Source organism: Trematomus bernacchii, unplaced genomic scaffold (assembly GCF_902827165.1).
Source record: "Trematomus bernacchii unplaced genomic scaffold, fTreBer1.1, whole genome shotgun sequence".
Classification (NCBI taxonomy): Eukaryota; Metazoa; Chordata; class Actinopteri; order Perciformes; family Nototheniidae; genus Trematomus; species Trematomus bernacchii.
The window spans coordinates 331,680-352,290 of NW_022987599.1; the positions used below are offsets into that span (position 1 = coordinate 331,680).

General features: G+C 39.8%; 1 protein-coding gene across 1 annotated transcript in view; it reads left to right on the forward strand.

Annotated features, from left to right (window-relative positions):
* The first annotated feature begins 19,766 nt into the window (after positions 1-19,766).
* The window catches only part of pde1cb (phosphodiesterase 1C, calmodulin-dependent b), a 66,777-nt gene continuing 65,932 nt past the window's right edge, over positions 19,767-20,611 (forward strand). The window contains exon 1 of the mRNA XM_034130664.1: positions 19,767-19,846. The gene's annotated coding sequence lies outside the window, so the exon portion shown is untranslated. The remainder of the gene's footprint in view (positions 19,847-20,611) is intronic.

The window sequence follows — 20,611 nt, forward strand, 5'->3', positions numbered from 1 at the left end:
ATAACGTTAAAGTTAACTAAATCAGCAACATTAAAGGTGGGGTAGGTCATTTTGGAGAAACCAGCTCGAGATCGCTAGATTTGAAAATACACTGCCGGAAAAAATCTGCCACTTCCTTACAGAGCCCCTCCTCCAACACACACGAACGCGCACATGACCAATGAGATAAGTTTGTGCACAGATGGAAGGCTGACAGGCAGGTAGGCCATCCAGTTATTTTAGCCGGGCCGGCTAAAATGATTGGTCGTGCTTTTTACAGTACTACGGCTTCCACAGATGATATTTTTTTATGGATTTTTTGTCAAAGCACTTAAGATATTCATTGCTATCGGGATGTTAAGAGCATTCCATGGAATATAACAAAAAGTGTATCTCGAGCCGGTTTCTCAAACTTACCTACCCCACCTTTAAGCGCTGGTCATGGTAATAACATATGTTGTAAAGAGAATGGCTTCACCCACCAAACTCCATCATCGAATTGCATCACTTGCTTGTGAATATATATGGACTTTTTTAAGACAAGTCGAGACGGTTTACCACCATTTCAGTTTTTCAGCTTATGAGAGATGGTACAATGCTTTACCGGCAGTTTAAAGTTGAGTAGATCTGTGTACCGTACTAGTTTCTGTGTATCTTCTAACTACTGTTGTATCATTTTTGTTCCTTTAAACATATTCAATTTTAATTTTTACACATTTTACCTTGTGTTAGTCATTGTTCCCTTCAGTTCATCCTGTTTATCTGCAGCTGTCTCCTCTGCTGCCACCTCTAGTTCCAACTCCCTTCATATCCCTCCCAGAGGAAAATCATTCTCCCTGGCTGCCTCTTAAAATACCATCTGTACTGTGGCGTTTCCATGACCGTATGACAGTGTAGACTCCCGTTGAGTGTCCTCCCCAGTCCCCGATGATGTTCCTGTGTTGAGGACTCTCCTCCCTGTCTCTTAGCAGACTGTAAACTGCTTCATGCTGAGAAACAACACACAGATACCTTGATCCAGATCTGCTTATCTGGTCGAGCCCTTCAGTGTTAGACAGTCCCTGCGGTGTAGATATCTCAACTAGTCGAGAAGTTAAGTTTCACATCAACTATAACACCTTTAGACTCTGATCTGAGCTGCCTTGCAAACTGAGGCCACACTGCCTTTCAATTAAGATGGATCGATCATTCTATACGGTGTCAAAGCTACCCAAAATACATGACTACTGAACAGTAACAGTAGTTCTATATGTCTCACAGTCAGAACACTACTGGAGAGAGATATGATGATGATAGGGATGCTGAAGAGCAGCAATTACCATGCTATTTATTGCACAAGAATTGGGTAATCAGACATTTCACTGTGGATGACAAGGAGCTAGAATTGCTCTCAATAATTGCATATATTTATCATAATGAATGGTGTTTTAATAGATAGCTCGTTTGCAAGCAGCTGAATTAAGTTGTTTTTGAGACGTTTCTGAGGGGAAAGATCGCACAATTGATTCAATGTTTATTTACTTGTGCTAACAAATTCCTTAACAGGGAGACATTTAGTTTAGTGTTACCAGCATTTGCAAGTTAATATCTTCAGTAAATCTTCGTGAGTGTCAAATGAAGGCAGCATGTATGAATTTTCATCAGGCACCGAAGGAAAACATTTGTAGATGATGATCAGAGTTTGCCGAATGTCAGACTAATGTGTAATAATATTACTGCTACAGTATCTACTATAACATGATGATGCATGCTTCATTAATACATTCATTAGCTCGGGCCTATTAGCTTTACATTTGTCTATAATTGGATGCTACACTTGCACACTCACAAGTTAATACAACACACAACACAAAAGATGAATGTGTTTGAATTGTAATCATACAACTATCTTATTTAAAGATATGTTGATTGACGGCTTTAATCGGCTTCATAATTTGAATCATCTTAATTCACAAAGTTGTGATTATAGTTTGATGTGTCTGTATGAATCAATAGAACATTGTGCACCATCATATCTTTCATTTTGACTACATTCACTGATCAGGATTCATTTATACTGTCTGAATGAGTGAAAACAGTTCTTTCATATTAATACTTGATCAGAACCAATCATCAGTAAGAAGCTGTAAGACGCTAAAACAATTCAGAACATCCACTACAAGCCCAGTGACATGCGTTTCATCGGTGACACATCAGGCAATTGATATCTGTGATACTGGATCCAGCAAGTGTGCCACATATGGCAAAGAGGTGTTCAATTGATTCTTTCTTCTTCACACGTCATCCTTTCACCGCTGCCTCTCAGCTATGGGAGGACCTGAATAGCAGGGAGAAGATGCATGTGAAGCAAGAAGGGAGGCATGAAGAAGAAAGCAGAAAATAAAACCTGTGTCTTTAGTGTAGGCTTTGGTAATACGGTCATGTGAATTACAATCATATTTAAATGCATGCAAGTTACCTCCATACCCACATTCAGTAGTGTAATGTGATCTGCTGTCATAGTCCTATATATGTGTTAACCATAAAGATACCCTGTGGAGTTTATGACCACTATTAGCGCAATGGAAAAAATCTTTATAAATGGTTTCACAATTGATGATGATGATTTACAGTTGGCAGTTATGCGCCAAGAAATGCAGCAATGTGTCTCCATAGGCAGTTTATAACTGCTAGCTAGTAAACATGGACATAAACATTGCATGTTTTATGAGGACCGACATGCATTCAACCTTTTCTTTAGTCCTCAAGGATTCATGTTATGCATATAATTGGTGAGGAACTCTTAATGTCGACTTTTGTCATCTGTGTACAAAAGAACTCCATAGGGCTACTTTAATTGAATTGCTTTGTTGTAAAAAATATACCTCATAATATAATTGTCAAATTAAGTTATTTTAGGAATAGCCAATTTAAAAAACACTTGTGCCGATACTTAAGATTGTATCAGAATTGGTGGGGCGTGCTAGCAATTCTGCAAAATCAGTGAAGATGGTGCATAGCCTTTTCACATATAGGATCTACATATATTTACTAATATAACTGTCTTTTATCCACATTTTAACCATGTAAAAAAAAGAATTTGCAGCTGAACAGATGATTTACTGAATAAGGTGTTGTTTTCATAATCAACACATATAGCAAGCTCTGGTGGATGAGCTCTGTGGCCTCTGTGACCGGTGTAATCATCTGCACAGTTTGCAGGATGTTTAACACTGCATGTGGGACATTTTCATGAAAAGAGCAGAATTGGTGTTGTGTTTCTGACTGTCCTAATCACACTGATTAGTTGCTCTGGTCTGCTGGGAGGAGGATGTCCAACATGTGTACTAAGCGGACATTTATTTGCCCTGCTGACACTGCTTTTGCCTCTTTGATCTGGAACCATGCTGGTGCCAAAATCACTAGCTAAACTTGTGCACATATAGCCCAAGACTCTCCCCCCTGTTTTCTTCAGGGTTTTTGCAGCAGGATTCAGATGACAGTTCATATACTGTAGCTCTCTGTTTTGTCAGCTCATTTCCCTTAGGTTTGCAACAAAGGCTTACATTACCCTTAAAGGTGACTCTAATTAGTATTTAGCAGGGGAAAAGGAAAGCTCCCTGGCACCCTGTGTGTCTTAATTACACGGTTGTGTCACTGTGGTGACAGTGGTGTGGGGACTGACAAAGTGCAGGTCGTTCCACAGTCTAGGGGAGACCTCTAATGAGCTTGTTTTTCTGTCTGATTGCAGAGTTGTTGTCTTGATTTGACATGCTACTGGGACAAATTACACAATCAAAAAGCCCCAATACACATGATGTCTTTGAACGAATGATGCAATTAAATGGCTTGGAAATGTCAGTTTATCAGCGTCCAGAATGTGAGGACAAAGTAGACATAAAATCTGGTTAGTGATTGTAGTGATTTCATTCATAATATGGTTCATTTATCTGAATGTCGACATATCATTTCAATATGCTGATTTATTGTGTGGAACCTTGACTGTTTTGGAATAATTTGCTACAAGAAGCTTTTTGTAATCCCACAATTTCACATCCCATTTATTTTCACGACTCATTTACATGTATTGGTGATTGGCTGTCCTGGTGTTTGAAGGCCAGATCAAAGGTTGAGCAATATTTATCCTTCAATGGAGATAACAGAAAAAGCAGGCAGGCATGTTTTCTGTTTTACCACTGTCGGTCTGTAAAAAAAACACCTACATTTACTGTAAAGGAAAAAAGGCTAAATAAAATGCTACAAGACATTGTAAAAGCCACAATCCCATCAAAAGTAAATGAGCTCTGTCTCTGTTGCATTTTTACAATGAGCACAGTCTGCACAGATGTAAGTAAAAAAAACAGGCACTGAAAATAACACTGTAAAATAACCCCATTATATGTGTACTACTGTTATACTATAAAGTCCACATTAGCATCATTCTGGGAAAATAAACACAACAGTGGTGTTATGAAAATATCACTCGTCACCGGTTTGAGTTTCAATAATCAGGATACATGTATTTATTATCCTTGCAAGAATGGAAGTAGTCATCACATACAGAGCATGTGGGACAACTCGTTCCCAGAACAGTGTCTTTCACATGCTGGGTTCGAGTTATGTGGGAGCCAATGGGAGCTCCCACGGATGCAGTGAAATCATACATCTGTGGGGGTCGCTAATACATTACCAACAACCATTATTTTAATCACAAATAATGCATGTGTCAATGCAATGAGTATTATTTACGTTAACGAGGTAAATAGGCTAAAAGAAAAACATGTTTTCCAAAAGAACTACGCATCTCTTAAATGACAATATGCCTGCGCTGCACCTCCAAGGTGCGCTATACATTATTGCGCAATCTATGCCTGTGAGCGTGCTGCGCGAGCCGAGATGATGTGTGTGTGCGTAGTTGAACCTTTTCATATTTAAGTTTGTAATAAGTAGAGGGCTGCTGCTGTGTGTGGTGTGTGTGTATGTGTGTGTGTGTGTGTGTGTGTGTGTGTGTGTGTGTGTGTGTGTGTGTGTGTGTGTGTGTGTGTGTGTGTGTGTGTGTGTGTGTGTGTGTGTGTGTGTGTGTGTGTGTGTGTGTGTGTGTGTGTGTGTGTGTGTGTGTGTGTGTGTGTGTGTGTGTGTGTGTGTGCGTGCGTGCGTGCGTGCGTGCGTGCGTGCGTGCGTGCGTGCGTGCGTGCGTGCGTGCGTGCGTGCGTGCGTGCGTGCGTGCGTGCGTGCGTGCGCGCGCGCGTTAGTTTTAAAGACCCCCATAGAGCTCAGTTTATAACTCGAACCCTGTTCACATGCTTACAGTATAAACAAGAGAGGGTCTTACACAGTCACAAGATGCAGAATACCGGTTCAAAGCAGTATTCTATGCTTAGTTCAGATTAGCTAAAGGCCCACGTAAGCAATAAACATGACAGTCATATGTCTATCTCCATAGAGGCTGAATCATCATGTTCTTCTGGGTAATCATACATCCTGTTACGTACACAGCTACGTAGGGCCTTTGTTATCATGTGCTACTCTGATATGGGAAGAGTACATTCAGTATTTTCCCAACAGTGGTTTTCTCTATATCAACCCCTTGTCAACCTTAATGTTATGTATGCAATATATCCATAGACTGTACAGATAATGGACATTGTCTCTGTGAAGTCACCCATACTGTAGCTTTCAGAAGAGCTGTGGTGAAGCTCAAAGTGGAAGGCTCTGGTGGTCAGCATCTTGTCTAATTCCTGGCTAATACAAAAAAGAGCATCACCGGTGACATTTAGACAGGCAGCAAGCCGCTAACAGCCTGAGACGGCACCCACCTGTCCCTACTAGCATCAGACCCCTAATAATGAGTAACTTTAAGGCTTAGTACAATTAAAATGGATGAGTTAAATACAAATGTCCCCCCTTTACATTTGCCCTGAATAGCGAAATTAGCTTCGAACACCAAACATTATTTTTGCTGCAGAGTTGGGCTTTGTAACATGGCGTCCCATTTGGAGCCAGCTTAAAATGGCCATGGTATGAAATGCAGTTTTTGGCTCCTCACTGCCCAGGGGGTTGCTGCTTGATATTCCTCAAAGGTTGCCTAGTGACAGCGGCGTAGACCTATTATTGACCCTTGAAGAAAATGGATCTTGACAAGGACTCAAAAGATGTACGGCTATAGGATGCACCTCTCAGAGCAACAGCTGTTTACCATGCTTCTTTTAATTTGTGCTCTCGAAGTAAAACAAAAGTCTTGGCACATCTGTGTTGTCATGCTGTACCAGCAAACCTGAGTCACATCTTTCTTCATGAATTGGCTTCATGCAATTCTGAGAAGTAGGGGTCAAATTAGGGCTGTGCAATTAATCGTATTTTAATCGCAATTACGATTTTGGCCTGCCACAATTACGAAAACAACATAATCGAAAAAAACGATTATTTTGCTTTGCTTGGTTGTGACAGTGCACTGCAACATATTTGATCTAATTTATTTGTATTTATCATATTTATATATGTTTAGTAGCTTGTTGAATTGCGCTCCAAAATATTTGTTGATCTTGTTTATTGGTATTTATTATTTTGATATTATTTATTTAAATGTATCATTTATTTTTGTATTGGTTTTTCAGTTGAATTATACGTTCAGGGTAATCAACAGTTAAAAAGATACTGTTCAAATTATTATTTGTATTTGTTTTAAAGTTCAATAAATGGATGTTTTCAAAGTCAATGAATAATCGTATTTAATAATCGTGATATCAATTATTGACCAAAATAATCGTGATTATGATTTTTGCCATAATCGCACAGCCCTAGGTCAAATTATTTTTTGAAAGCAAGGAGACAGAAATTGAAATGTTGTAAAAAATGTAATACATTCAATAAAAACTGATAGCATTCGAAATAAAACATGCAAATGAAAATTGCAAAGCACGGACCATCTGTAAGAATCATATTGTTGAACTTACCGTACTCAATATGCTGCTTCATATTGCTAATAATGTCCAGAAGAATGCATTGAAACAAGACTATGGGTAAATAAACCTGGTTTGTAGTCCCTGGGAACACGAGTGTCTGCCTGAGGGTGGTGCCAGAGGTAAGCTGATGTTATTTGAGATGATCCTGTGGAGAGCATCAATACGAGTTTTCACTGCCTTTTCAAACTTCATGTGTAATTGTGGACTTTTAGATCTCAGTATAGCATTGACAAAAGGTCAGAGGCTCACTATAGAAACAAATATATATTTCTGTTAGTTATCTGTGCATAATTCATATTCACAGTATACAAACAACAAGACATATGCACATGAGCGCTCCTCAAGTCCCACCATGAGGCCAACCTCTTCACCTGAACACACTCCTCACCTCCTTCACACACTAACTCTTCACAATTGAAGACTTTCCATATTTGGATACTTCTCACCTATGGGTTAAATTGTCAACACAAGAAGTCTATATGCTAAAGTCATCTGAACACCTCCACCATGCTTACATTATTGAGGCTTTTTTTTTTTCTTTTTTTTTAGCCTTTATTTATACAGGTTTAAAATCTCATTGAGACACAAGGTCTCATTTCCAAGAGAGACCTGTCAGTGGTAACACTACCACACAAAGTTACAGACAGACAGGACACTAAACACAGAGGCAACAATAAAATACAACATCGTAAAAAAAGTAGTCATTGAAATCCATAGAAAGTATTCAGGTAAAGCAGGTGCAAACACCCACAGATGATTTCTCCAGCTTTTTTAAAATTAGTTTAAAATCCGTGATGGGTATCAAACTGGTCAGCTTAAGTTCCTGCTGAAGTGTGTTCCAGGTCGAGGGGGCAGAGTATGATATGGCTTTCTTTCCAAGCACCGTGCGAACTGAGGGGACGGACAGAGTGATGTAATGTTGAGATCGTAGGCTATAGCTGTACTGTTTGTGTGATATGTAAGTGGATATGTAGAGGGGCAGCAGTCCAAGCATAGCGGTATAGATGAATTTGTACCAGTGCAGTGATCTGCGCATTGATAATGATGTCCAGTTGACTAAAGAGTACAGCGTGCAATGGTGTGTGAGGGGTTTACAGTTTGTTATGAACCTCAGAGCCCCATGGTAGGCAGCGTCCAGCAGATGAAGTGAGTGAGCTGAGGCGTTCATGTACACAACATCCCCGTAGTCCAAGAGCGGCAAAAATGTGGCAGCTACAAGCCGTTTCCTCGCACTTGTGGAGAAGCAGGCCTTATTTCTAAAAAAGAATCCCAGTTTTAATTTCAATTTCCTTAAGAGATTGTCAATATGCTGTTTGAAGCAGAGATTTTCATCTATAGTGATGCCTAAGTATCTGTAGGTGTTAACAGCTTCAATGGGGTTATGCTGTGCAGACATCATGCAGGGAAGAACAGTTGGTAACCTTTTCTTATTGGAAAACAACATGACTTTTGTCTTATCTGAGTTTAACACCAACCTAAGGTGGAACAGATGTGACTGAAAAGTGTCAAAAGCAGACTGCAGACGTTCAAATGCAAGGGCAACAGTGCTAGCACAACAGTACACAACAGTATCATCTGCATATAGATGTACAGAGGCATCAATGCTTTTACCCACATCATTTATATAAATAGTAAAAAGGGTCGGTCCCAAGACCGAACCTTGAGGAACACCTCTGGGCACATTAAGAAAGCTTGAGGAGAGACCGCTGAATTTTACACATTGCTTGCGATTCGAAAGGTAGTTTTCAAACCAACCAACAGCTTGGTCAGACAGGCCTATATGAGATAACTTCTGGCATAGAATGCCATGGTCCACAGTATCAAAAGCCTTGGATAAGTCTATAAAAAGGGCAGCACAGTAGCTCTTTGCGTCCAAGAATGTTTTAACAGAATGTTTTGTGAAAAGCCTTCAATGTCAATTTCAGGGCAATATATGAAGTTGTCGAGCAACATAAAGCCTCCCAAAGCATCATAAAAGCTGTTCACACTCCTCAAGTTAAGTGCATTATGTAATCTCCTCTCTCTCTTATATAACCCCAAATGCATGAAACAGGTGGCTTACTGCAGCACACTTTGACCATGATACACTTGAACAAACACTGACTCTCACGGCGTACACTCTCAAAGCACATGTGGCCCTTTAGCACCTTTCTACTGCTTTAATTGCCCTTATTATTTGCGACTCTTTATTGGTGGTTGAATACAAAATTGGTGGAAGGATTCTGCAGCAAAGGATAATATTATTATCATAATGACACAGCTGTGGCTTCAAAAGGCCATTCAGTCGTTTTTATATTAAAAAATAAGTCACGTACAATTTGATCATATTGTAACTAATTGAAGAATTTCACAAAAATGGGAATCTGCTGACAAATAGGAAAGAATAAAAAAGCTGCAGTATTCCAACACGTCCTTATTAACATAGAGGCTTGTTCGGGACGTGGCAGCCACTTCATGTTGCACAGTGAGTGTTGCACAATTAGGCCCCTCTCAAATGACTACATACAATATGAATTGGTGGCTGTGGAGAGCAGGGTGACAGACAGCAGAGCGAGAGGATAACGAGCTCTTAGTAGCTACAAATCTAACAAGTGCATAATGTGCCGCTGGAGTGACTCAAACGCGCTCTGTTATAATTGGACAGGTCTCCTGAATGTTATTGGTTTCCTTTTCCTCAGACACCTTAACTGCTACATCTCTCAGAAACCACGCATTCATTACTGTCAATAGTACTAGTGTATGTCCTTGTTTGACTGATCTGGGGTTTATTTAATAACTTGCCGCCACTCACCCCTGTGAGACTACACTCTCATTTCAATGTTTGATCACTCCTCAGTGTGTGATTGTGGAGCGTCATTTTGACATAGATGTTGCCTCTGAGATTTGCAGCTACACAGTCATCATTTAGGATTCATTAACTGTTTATGAATGTAGGGATATGTTCATTCTTCCAATTCCCCTGTCTTTCTTGTCACATTGCCTACATTATATGACTTGCCACTGACACAAATAACATTGATTTATCTTGTATTTTATTAGAAAGTGGCTTAAGGCAAGAACAGAGAGACAAAGAGACGCACAAAGAAGTGTTGATTCTGCATTTAGTGTGAAAAGGCAAAGAAGTTTGGTCTATTGTTCTGCTATATGTGTAAGCAGTAAACAGTAATCACTGTTCATAGATTAAGTATGGAAAAACTATTAAAATACATGTTGTCTCCTTACCTGTGTGCATTCTATTATAGGCACATCTAGATCGCTTAATAAAAAAAAGGTGCAAGGTAAAACCAGACGCCTTCATAAGGAGCACTCACAGACACGAATCAGGAGGGACATGAAACACGGAGAAATCCCTCAGCTAAATGTCAGATGGTGCTAATAAGGGGAGCTTTTTATCCTTTGTTGAACTGAGGTGTGTGTGTGTGTGTGTGTGTGTGTGTGTGTGTGTGTGTGTGTGTGTGTGTGTGTGTGTGTGTGTGTGTGTGTGTGTGTGTGTGTGTGTGTGTGGGTGAGGAGATGTGTACTTTGTAAAGGAGGGCCGATTTTAATCAGCATAAAGAAAGGATTTTTCAAGGATAACACTCATCAAAATGATGAAGAAGGAAGTGTTCTCGCTTCAGTGTCATTTCCAGCAATGGACACTTGAAGGGAAAAAAGGAATATATTGAAGGCAGTGGCTTGGCTTTTTCAAATAAATCCACAGTATTTACTGTTGTATTGGCTTCAGCTCTGAGCCCGAGGAGCTCATGCAAAATGAAAAGCAGTGGCATTGATTTAATGACTAGTTTTGACTCGGTACACATAATCACTCTGTCGCTATCTGTCTTTCACTCTTTTCCTTTCCTCTCAGGGCTTGTCCGGCTCAACCCAATTTAAGAGTGTGTGTGTGTGTGTGAGCAAAACTAGAACAGATTACAATAGGCCTGTGTCATACAAACTCTGAGCTTCCAATGCTTTTGCTATACATTCTTGACAGTAGGAGGAGTCACGCTCATTTAAAGACCTCTAGAGATGATCTCTCCTCCCAACCTCCACCACCACCACTACCACCCACCACTCACACCTACCGTACCTCTCGGGGAAGAGAGTCGAGGAGAGAAAGCATGGAGGGGAGGGGTGGAGGGAGAGAGAGAAGAAAAACAAATCAAGAGCCATAAGCTCCTTGAAATGAGCCTGTTGGAGTATGAGGAACGGAGAGAGGGAGACAAAAGATATACAACAGAGACAAGGGGGTGGAGGAGGACTTTCTCCAGCTCTGTGTTTTTTGAAAAGTGGTAAGTCTTTGACAGTTTTCCTCCAGCGCCAGTCGGAGGACTACATTTTTGTTTTCTCTCCAGGAGGAGAGTTAACAAAACGAAACTTTAACAAGACAGTGCAACTGACAAGAGGCATTAAAGCAGATTAAAAGGGTGACCAGAGGTTACCAAAGCAATGGAAGCGGACTCCAAGAAGCATCGATTTAGGAAGGGTCGGAGTGCAACCTTCAGCATCGATGGCTTCAATATCACCATAGGTAAGACATCACAGGGTAGGCAGAACAGGAGGAAAGGTGAAGTGTGTTTCCATGTGAGCAAGATGCAGGAAAGTGTGTGTGTGTGTGTGTGTGTGACAGGAGCATCATTACGTGTGTGTGAGGTGAGAGAGAGTGAGAAGCAGAGCAATGAGGCGACATCGTTAAACACATCACATTTCAGCCCGCTGCACAACTCGCCACGTTAGTCCTTTCTACTGAAGTTGATGCTTGTCGCTGTAATACAACCACACCATGGAAACAAGGAGACTTCACACTAAAGCTCTGCTGCTGACGTCACCAGCAATTCATTCTATTGTCTTGACAACCAGAGTGTTGATGAACTTATGTGCCACTTGGCTTGTTTTTGGTGGAGTGCTCATGAAAACTCTCATAGGAGTGAGTGTTGAACTGTGCTGAACATAGAGGCATATCATTTGTTCTGTGCTGGAGATGGTGGAGGAACTGCGTCTGGAAATCTGTTCTGTCGGTAGTTCATGAGAAGTTGTTTCACAGCTTTATTGTGCACATCGCATCGGTAGAGTTGAACCTAATAACTGGATTTTGCTCATGGACATGGGTTTGTGAATCCAACACTGAATCATCAAAGCAGAAAACTGTCCCTCTACTCTTTGCCACTCCCCAATCAGTGTGGTCACAGCAGGGGTTTGCCACAGCTGACACCTGCTGGGACATAAAGTGCAACAAGCTTAAAAGTTTCAACAAACAGATAGCTGCGACTAACCCAAACCCTGTTCTATGGATAAGGGGAAGCAGTGTCGGATTTGTCACCCAATTGAGAACCGTTCCTACAACTTTGCAAAGCATTTTACGGTCATTCAGCTTCTTGTTTTGGATTTGCATCCCCCAACGTTACTGTTGTGGTTCAGTCTCACTGAATGTAGCAGCTTTTCAGATGTACCAGCTGTTTTCAGCAACAAAAGCTCTTAGTTATACACCTACACAACCCACCTAGCAAAAATAACAGTGAACACAAAACGTTATGTAATGGTGAACATCGTGAAGCTTTTAAAAGAGCTAGACTCACCTACTCAACAAACCTTCCAGTTACTGGATGTGATTATATTCTTTAATGCCATGCACATCAGATACTGTACAGATTCTGCTCTTGACATTTCTGTAGAGTCAGGGACTTTCAAGTCAACTAAAATAAATACTTTACCCACAAAATTACAGTTTGTATAATGTATATCAATTATTCATCCTGTGTTGTTGTGAAATCTTGAAGAAGACTGTTTTATCACGTGCCTCCACGGTGACCTAAGAATTACTTTCACTGTGGAGGCAAAACTAACTTTGTCCTGAATTCAAATGAACATGGGTTGACTTATTGATTAGCAAATGTTTATTCTGAGCTACAAATGTTCCTGAAATAGCGTCTCCATGTTGGTCTGGTCGTTGCCGACTACTGGGTGCATCCGAGTTACATCATGGTGCCTGTATGAAGCTTCACCTTGATTGAACTGTGGGCCACTGGCTTAGTGCTGTTGTTATTGCTTTGAGTCTAGACATACTTTCTCTGTATGATCTGTAATATACTGATAGGATGTGGAGTGTTTCAGTGTTAATGTCACGAGGTCACAACAAAGGAAGAGAGTGACGCGGACGCCATCAAACAATTTCCAGGTATCATTTTAAAAGCAGCCCTAAAAGATTTTATGATCCCACAGAAAATAGACTTTGGATTTTCCGCTCGGTTGGACACATCCTGTTACCTAAAAAAAAAACCTGCCTCTATCACATGTGGCCTATATCACCTCCATACTACCAATAAGCATGGCAGTTGTCATGGTAACAAACAAGTGTCACAATCAATTGCTCACTGGGGCTAGGGTCCAGTCTGCATCTCCTCCTCTGAAGCGTGACTCCTCAGCGCTGGTAGCTCATTGCCTGGCTGGACACCTTGTGTTCATTCCTCCATTAAACTCTGATCCTCAACTGCAGCTGGCAGCCTCTGCTCGGGTTCCCACTGAGGTGTTTAGTCGTGTGTTAGGGCTTGTTAGCTTTGTTATCTTTTGAGGATGTCACAAGGCTCATGTGGAGAAAACACATTTGAGCTTTTCAGCTCATCATTTGAGGTACAGGGCGTCAGGCTTTGGTTTGTTTATGTGTACATGTATGTTTGGTATCTTATGAGTTCTTTTGTGTCTGTAGTTCATTCCTGAATGTATGTCTTGGTTATAGCAAACCCAGTTATGCTTGGTGACAATTTTGAAGATTTTTGGAAGAAATGTATGATTTTATTTCTTAATATCTTTCGTGCTTGACACATTATAATAGATTTTTTTCTGAGATATGTTTTACATAGAGATCTCTCTGGCTTTCTGAATTGCAAGACTACAAAAGTAATTACTTAATATTGTCTCCTAAAAACTGATTACCATTTTATAACTCTGCATGAAGTCAGTGATCTGAAACGTTATCAGTGCATCAAAAACAAACATATATTTAGCGAACAGTAATCAGGAAAGGCTTGCAGATTGTTAAGCTCTTCCTAAAATAGACACAGTATGGCTGTACTGTAAATGTGCTCTGGGAAATATAGCCTGTATTTCAGGAATACTATAAAAGATGCACAGTATAGCTTTATGCATTTAATTCAGTTTAATAAGTACATATTTCACTTTTACTATACGTTTTGACAAGGTGTTGCCTACCGAGAATCATTGCATCATTCACCACTGACCTTTTCTCCATTTTTCTTTACACATTCTTTACTTGCCATTTTAATTTTCAGCAACCAGCAGTTTGGTAGCTTGGTGACATTTTGCAATCTAATCAATTCAATTCCACTTGTTTCAAGAGGATAATCCACTTAGTGCCAATGCTACGTTCCTGGAAGTCATTGGTACATTTACAAAAACATCTTTAGATTTAAATTCCCAATAGTTTAATTAAAAGACACGTACAGTACAGCACACAGTGTGCTGATTTGGTGTACTGTACCAGATTTCACAACAACACAACATCTGTCTGTCTTTGTCAACTCACCAGCATACATGTATTGATCAAATATACCAATACAAACATGTGAAATGAAACAGCATGACATCAAATGACTAATTATAAAACTTTGCCAAACACACATTATAAAATAACTCTGATTTAATGTGACAGCCTTGTCTTGTTTCACGCTCCCTTTCCCTAAATATTAGACTGAATGCATCGTGTCAACATTTTAAAGTTCAAAACGAGTTGCTGTCAAATTATTTATTTAATGTTTTAATTATTGCTTCGCAAGGAAAAGGTAACATTAAGGATTATAATGCCGCCCCTCACTCTCTCTGTTTCGTGTCCTTTCTCTTGTTTGTTGGGAGGAAAAATCAGCTTAAATCTAAACTGGAGGAGTTCAGATTCACAGGCGAACTTTATCCACATGAAAGAAACCTTATGTCTGTTTCCATGGTGAGACCATTGTGCTGCTTTTCTGTGTTCTACTTATTTTTGGCAGTGGCTTAATCCTAAATATTTCCCAATTTAACCGACAGCATCAATTTGTTAGACTTTCTCTGTCTGGTAAATGTGCTCATCTTCCAAACTCACTGAGAAAATGATGCCGTTTATACATTAGACTTCTTTGAAATCTGTTAAATCACAGGAGAAATGTTACGTTTTTCACAAGCTGATTGAGGGTCCGTACTGAAAAGACCTTTAGGTGTCAATTGATGGATGTGTGACCCTTTAGCATTCAGTAAATAAGCTTTCAATTTCACTCCAGTGGAGCAGGATGGATCTGCATCTAGACTTCTTATGGAAGATTGTAGTCTGTCAGAAAAAGATAACACAGGTAAGGTTTGGTATGGATAATAGTAATACTTACTTACCATGTTAACGTCTAAGGCCCCGTCCACACGGAGACGAAACGGGTGTTATCCGCTATAGTTCTTTATCGTATGGATGGTTCGTCCACACGAGGCCGTAACGGAACCGCGGAAATGGAGCCCTCAAATGATAATGCATCCCAAAGTGGGAAGGTCTGGTAACGCTTGCGGCACAGTGTGTACGCCCTAAACGATCATAGCCCCGCCTCTCCCCACCTCTCCTGCTCACCCCTGCGTCACCCGCGTCATTGGTGATGGGTTTCGCCAACAACAACAACAATGGTGGATCACAGGGTTGCGTTCGTGCTCCAGACGCTACTGACCATGATACAGATGTTAGTGCAAAATCTACAGCTCCTCTACCACAACAATCAGCAACAAGTGGACATGGAGAACTACATGTTTCTAAGTCCACCGCGGAGAATAACCAGAAGGGCAACCAGGCAACCATGGCAACCATGCTCGGGGGGTCTTCTTCGCTGCTTTTGGTGTATTTTGTGGCGGAAGTCCAGCGCCCCTTACAGGCCCGGCATATGTACTACAGCGCCTCCAGCGGGTCAAGACGGACACGTTTCTTGAGCCGATTCCGTGTGGACGGAAGACTTTTTTAATATCGACATCGGTTAGTTTTCATTTTCGTTTCCGTGTGGACGGGGGCTAAGTTAACAGCTTTAGGGATATAAAGCGTGGTTCAACATTTACCAGACGGTTTCCAAACCATATGACAGTTAATTTGTGGGATGGCAAACTAAAGTGCATTTTGTGTTTGGACTTGTGTTTTCAGGATAGGAAAATAGTACAGCCACCTGTAAACAGATTGCATAAAAAAGCAAATATTGATTTTCCAAAGGTTGAAATGAGGTGTGTGATGCAATTACATGATGTCATGATGAGTTTATATCATGAGCCATATTCCTGTAGGTTAGTGGAGAACATAAGGCCATCTTGCATAAAGGTACGAGCTTTGTTGTTAGCATAAATGTGCGTAAATGCTATAACTCAGTGAGAGAGTTTTGTCATGAAATAAAATGCTCCGGTCGTAGTAAGCATCATATTTCTTCTTCACGTTTTTGCTTTATGATCATTTATAGATACATTTCTACAAACATTTCCAATCAAAATACGTATAGTTCATCTCCTCTGCGAACAGGAAAATAAAAATGGTGGGGGACACACAATATTACCTTTACAAGCAGTTATCAGAGCAACAGAAAAATACGACAATTGACATCCTTTTAATGCCTTGGAAAAACGTTGTCATATAACATTTTTTATCTCCCAGTAGTTATAGATTGTTCAATTTACTGGACATGGAAAATCTGTGGTCAATCTGATTATTGTTATAAGCCAAACATTATTGCTCCTATTCATCACAGGCTGCTCTGCAAGCGGAAGAGATTTAATGATGCCTACGAACAAACACATGCATCTTTAATATCGCAAATGGCCTTTTCTAAGTCTTTTATCCCACTTTATAATGTGTAAAAATGAACTGTCACAATAGGATGTTCATTGTAGGAATATAATTATAAATGCACAGCTGCAGACTGATACAGAAAAGGACTGTAGAAAAGCCTCAAGCTGAACCGAAGGTCATTCATTTCTGCTGCCTGTACAGATCCATTTACGGACACAAACGTGAAGATGGTACACTATAGAGTCCAGATCACTAGGACAAAACTAGAAATACCATTTCTGGAACATGAACCAAAGGAGGGAAGGACAGAGTAGATGATGGTAATTACAGACAACAGAATATTAAAGCATTTTATCACAGACTGTTCAGGAATAAAGATATCTTACAATGAATACAATTAAATGAATTTGTCTTTATTTGAAGACAGCTGTGAGTTTGCATTGGGCCAATTTGAAAATTGGGAAATGATGACTCAGGCTGCTCTTTTATCTCAGGGATCTGGAAGGTATTTTCCTTCTTATGAAGGTCCACAAAGGACAGAAAAAAGCCCCATCTCTGATAAGCCTGATCATCCACCCGTTGTGAAACTAAGCTTTGAGCAAGCAGACATCCGTCTCAATCCGTGATTTAGTCCTACTGTGAGTCAGGCTAAGAGTCAGAGGCGGTGCTTCAGTGAGCTCGTAGTGGTGCTCTGTCACCAACTAGGACACCATCACGTTACATTGGTTTTTTTGTAAGCATGTATGGATATTTTTAGCATTCTATTTATGAACACTCAGTCATATTACAACTGTGTAGTTTGTGCATTTAAATTGTCTTGTTGGTAAAATGTGTAAATATGTAGTTTTCCATTTAATTAAATCTATGAAGTGCTTTCTCATTGCTGCTACTGCTGCTTGTATCACGCCTTTTAGTTATGTGTGCCTATATCTATTTATATTACTGCAGCGAGAGAAGCCTACGTAGTTTTGTTACCTATATATGATGATAATAAAGATATTCAGATTTGAATGTGATTCTGATACCCAATAGTCCTTCCAAAAGACATTTTGCTTGTCCTGGACAATCCATGAAGTAAAATAAATGTGTGATTTGTAGCCTGCAGACACTTGGCTTCACCAGCAGTGATGATGTAAGCTCCATCACATGTAATCCTGACTGTTCAGAAGAGTTGTAGTCATTAGTTGCATTGTTTTGTGAAATGAAGCTCTTTACAAGGAGATGATAACGCACTCTGCATTCACCTGCAGACGACCTTTTCACAAAGTCAGACTCATTTACTTTGATGGCTATGTGGGAAATATATAATGACCTGATCAGGCAGAAAGACCTTCAGGTAGAATACGTTTTTGTTAAAACTTGAAAACTTGTGACCTCTTCTGAGTGCTTTTCTTTCTAACTTCCCGGGTTAAATTCCAGGAAAAAACCTCAAATGTGCCCTCTTTCTGGTCTTACCCGACTCTTTATGAAACAAGAATAGAAAAAATACCACCAAGACCAAATTCATATTTAGTTTTTTAACTGGGGAACACATTTATTGACATTCTGTTGTCGGAGGGAGGGTTCTGTCTTTCTTAAGCTGGCATCTAGTGGCTGATAAAGGAACTGCATCTTGGGGCACATAGCCCTCAAACACTGTGACAGATGCAGCCTTATCAGAAAAATGGACTACAGTGTGCGTCTGTCAGGCATGTACTGTTGTACTATATTGTTATACTGTATTTTTGACTTGTTGACTTAATAAAGTTTGTCTTTCTGCTCTCATACCAGGTGCTTTTTAACCTCAAAACACCTTCTAGATGTGGGTGCATATTTGACCATACACAGTTAACTCTACAAACTGTGTGCAGTGTTTAGTGGGCAGAAAATAAATGGAAAAGTCTGTGAGGGCAAGATGCTGTTGATGCTCATTAAAGTAATTGGGCAGCATGTCGCTATTTGGTTTTGCGGTTATGCAAGTAACAGTCTGAACTAATAACCTTTCTTCAGATTTCCATGTACACTGTGAAAACTCATACTGTTTTTGTTGCACATTTAAAGATGGCACATCATTTTGCAGCAAAACAAAACTTACAGACGAATAGATTTTCACATAAGCCTCAAATAACCCATATTTTCTGCCATTATTTTATTGTTGTCATCTATATTTCTTCTTCCAGTGGCAAATGAAGAAGGAGAGAGCTCCAACAGACCACAGGCCAGTTTTGCACGTAAGTGTTATCACTATTAGACATACTATATTAATTTCATATAAATATAACTATTTATAAATAATAAGATATAAGCTACTAAGACTTCTGACCAACTCCATGAATTGACATGTTATTAAAGCATTATAAATAAATAACCTAACAACATGATTTTCCAGAAATAATTAGCTGTTACTAATAATCATCTCATTGTCTGTATGTTTTATTGGAAACTGTTTCTTACCAAAAGTAAATGCATATTAAATAAACAAATACTGTTAATACTAATAATATTAATACTGATTATATCAACATTATATATATTCTGTTAGTATATTTTATTGTCATAAAAAAAGAGTACAGATATGAGATCAGGGACTAAATAATGGTTGTGTAACCGTGCAACAATGATAGTCCACTAAAACTACAGCAGAATAAGTGGTAGTAGAAGTGGAAATAGTGTAGTTAACTACTTTGTACTAAAAGTGATCCTTAAAAACTAGCATTGACAGCCTACAGCCACATGGGGGCAGCATTACAAAGGCGTACACTTGTCTTACTCCCTTTTACTGAGACTCTGAAAGCCATGCAGTGGAGATTCAACAACACTCCTTTTGTTAAACACAGCCATGTTTACAACTAACACCTGTGTCACAAATTGAATTGTGATCCATGGCACTATAACAAATAACTCCAATACCACTAAGGCTACCCTCTTTTTGGTACTTATTGAATACAAACAAGATAAATCACAGCATTACACAGTATTCAGACAAAGCCTTTTTGTTGTTTTGGTTTTTTGCAGGCTCAAAGTCCCAGAGTGCTTTATGGAACGCCATCACGGCGGGGATGGGGATCAAAGGCAAAGAGCAGAAGCCCCCCCTGTCGGACCCTCGCAGTCCTGAAGAGATTCTGGCTGACGATCTCCCTGCAGCCGACCAACCAGACGCCACAGAGAAAACAGCCATCAGGTTTGCTGCTTTAGCAATAAATAAATCAAAAAGTTAGTTTATTATCCGCTAATTATTATGGATTCAATCCTGAGTCAGGGTGCAGCGGGACATCGGCAGCCACGTCCAGCTCATTATCTTACACAGGTGTAATTTGCATACACTCGATATTCCTCTTAGCATATAGGGACAAAGAAAGGATATATATATATAAGCTGGCATCCTTCTGCTTTGTGTATTCATTTGGTAATTTTGGACTTTGATTAACTTGATTATTAAGATGCCTGTTGATTTGAAGTAGGCCCTGCTTGCTTTTTATGAAGAGGAAACCTTCTTTCTGAAATGTAACATTCTTGATACACACACACATGCATACACACACGGTGCTAATTGCTATGTATGGCTGCTGACCTCAAGGGACGTGGGCAAGATTGATTCCACCTTGATAACAAGGACTTCAAACCACCATTAACATAATTTGTTGTCACTTTTGGAATATTGAACGTCTTATAACGCCTGATTCCAATTAACCTTGATGGCTCTGGAGACCGTTACAAATGCCGCAGGTGGCGAGAATAGAGCGTTTGTAAGAGGATACTAAAAATGCACCTAGTGTGAGCGATAACAAGCTTTTGATTGTATGCTAAATAGACAAGGAGTTATAGCAAGCCGATTTGGAAAGACCGCTTTTTTCCCCACACGTTTGTATAAGAGATTTATAATTTATGAGGTGTTTGGTACGAGATTGTGAAAATCCCATTTGACTATTGTTTCATTTTCTTTCTC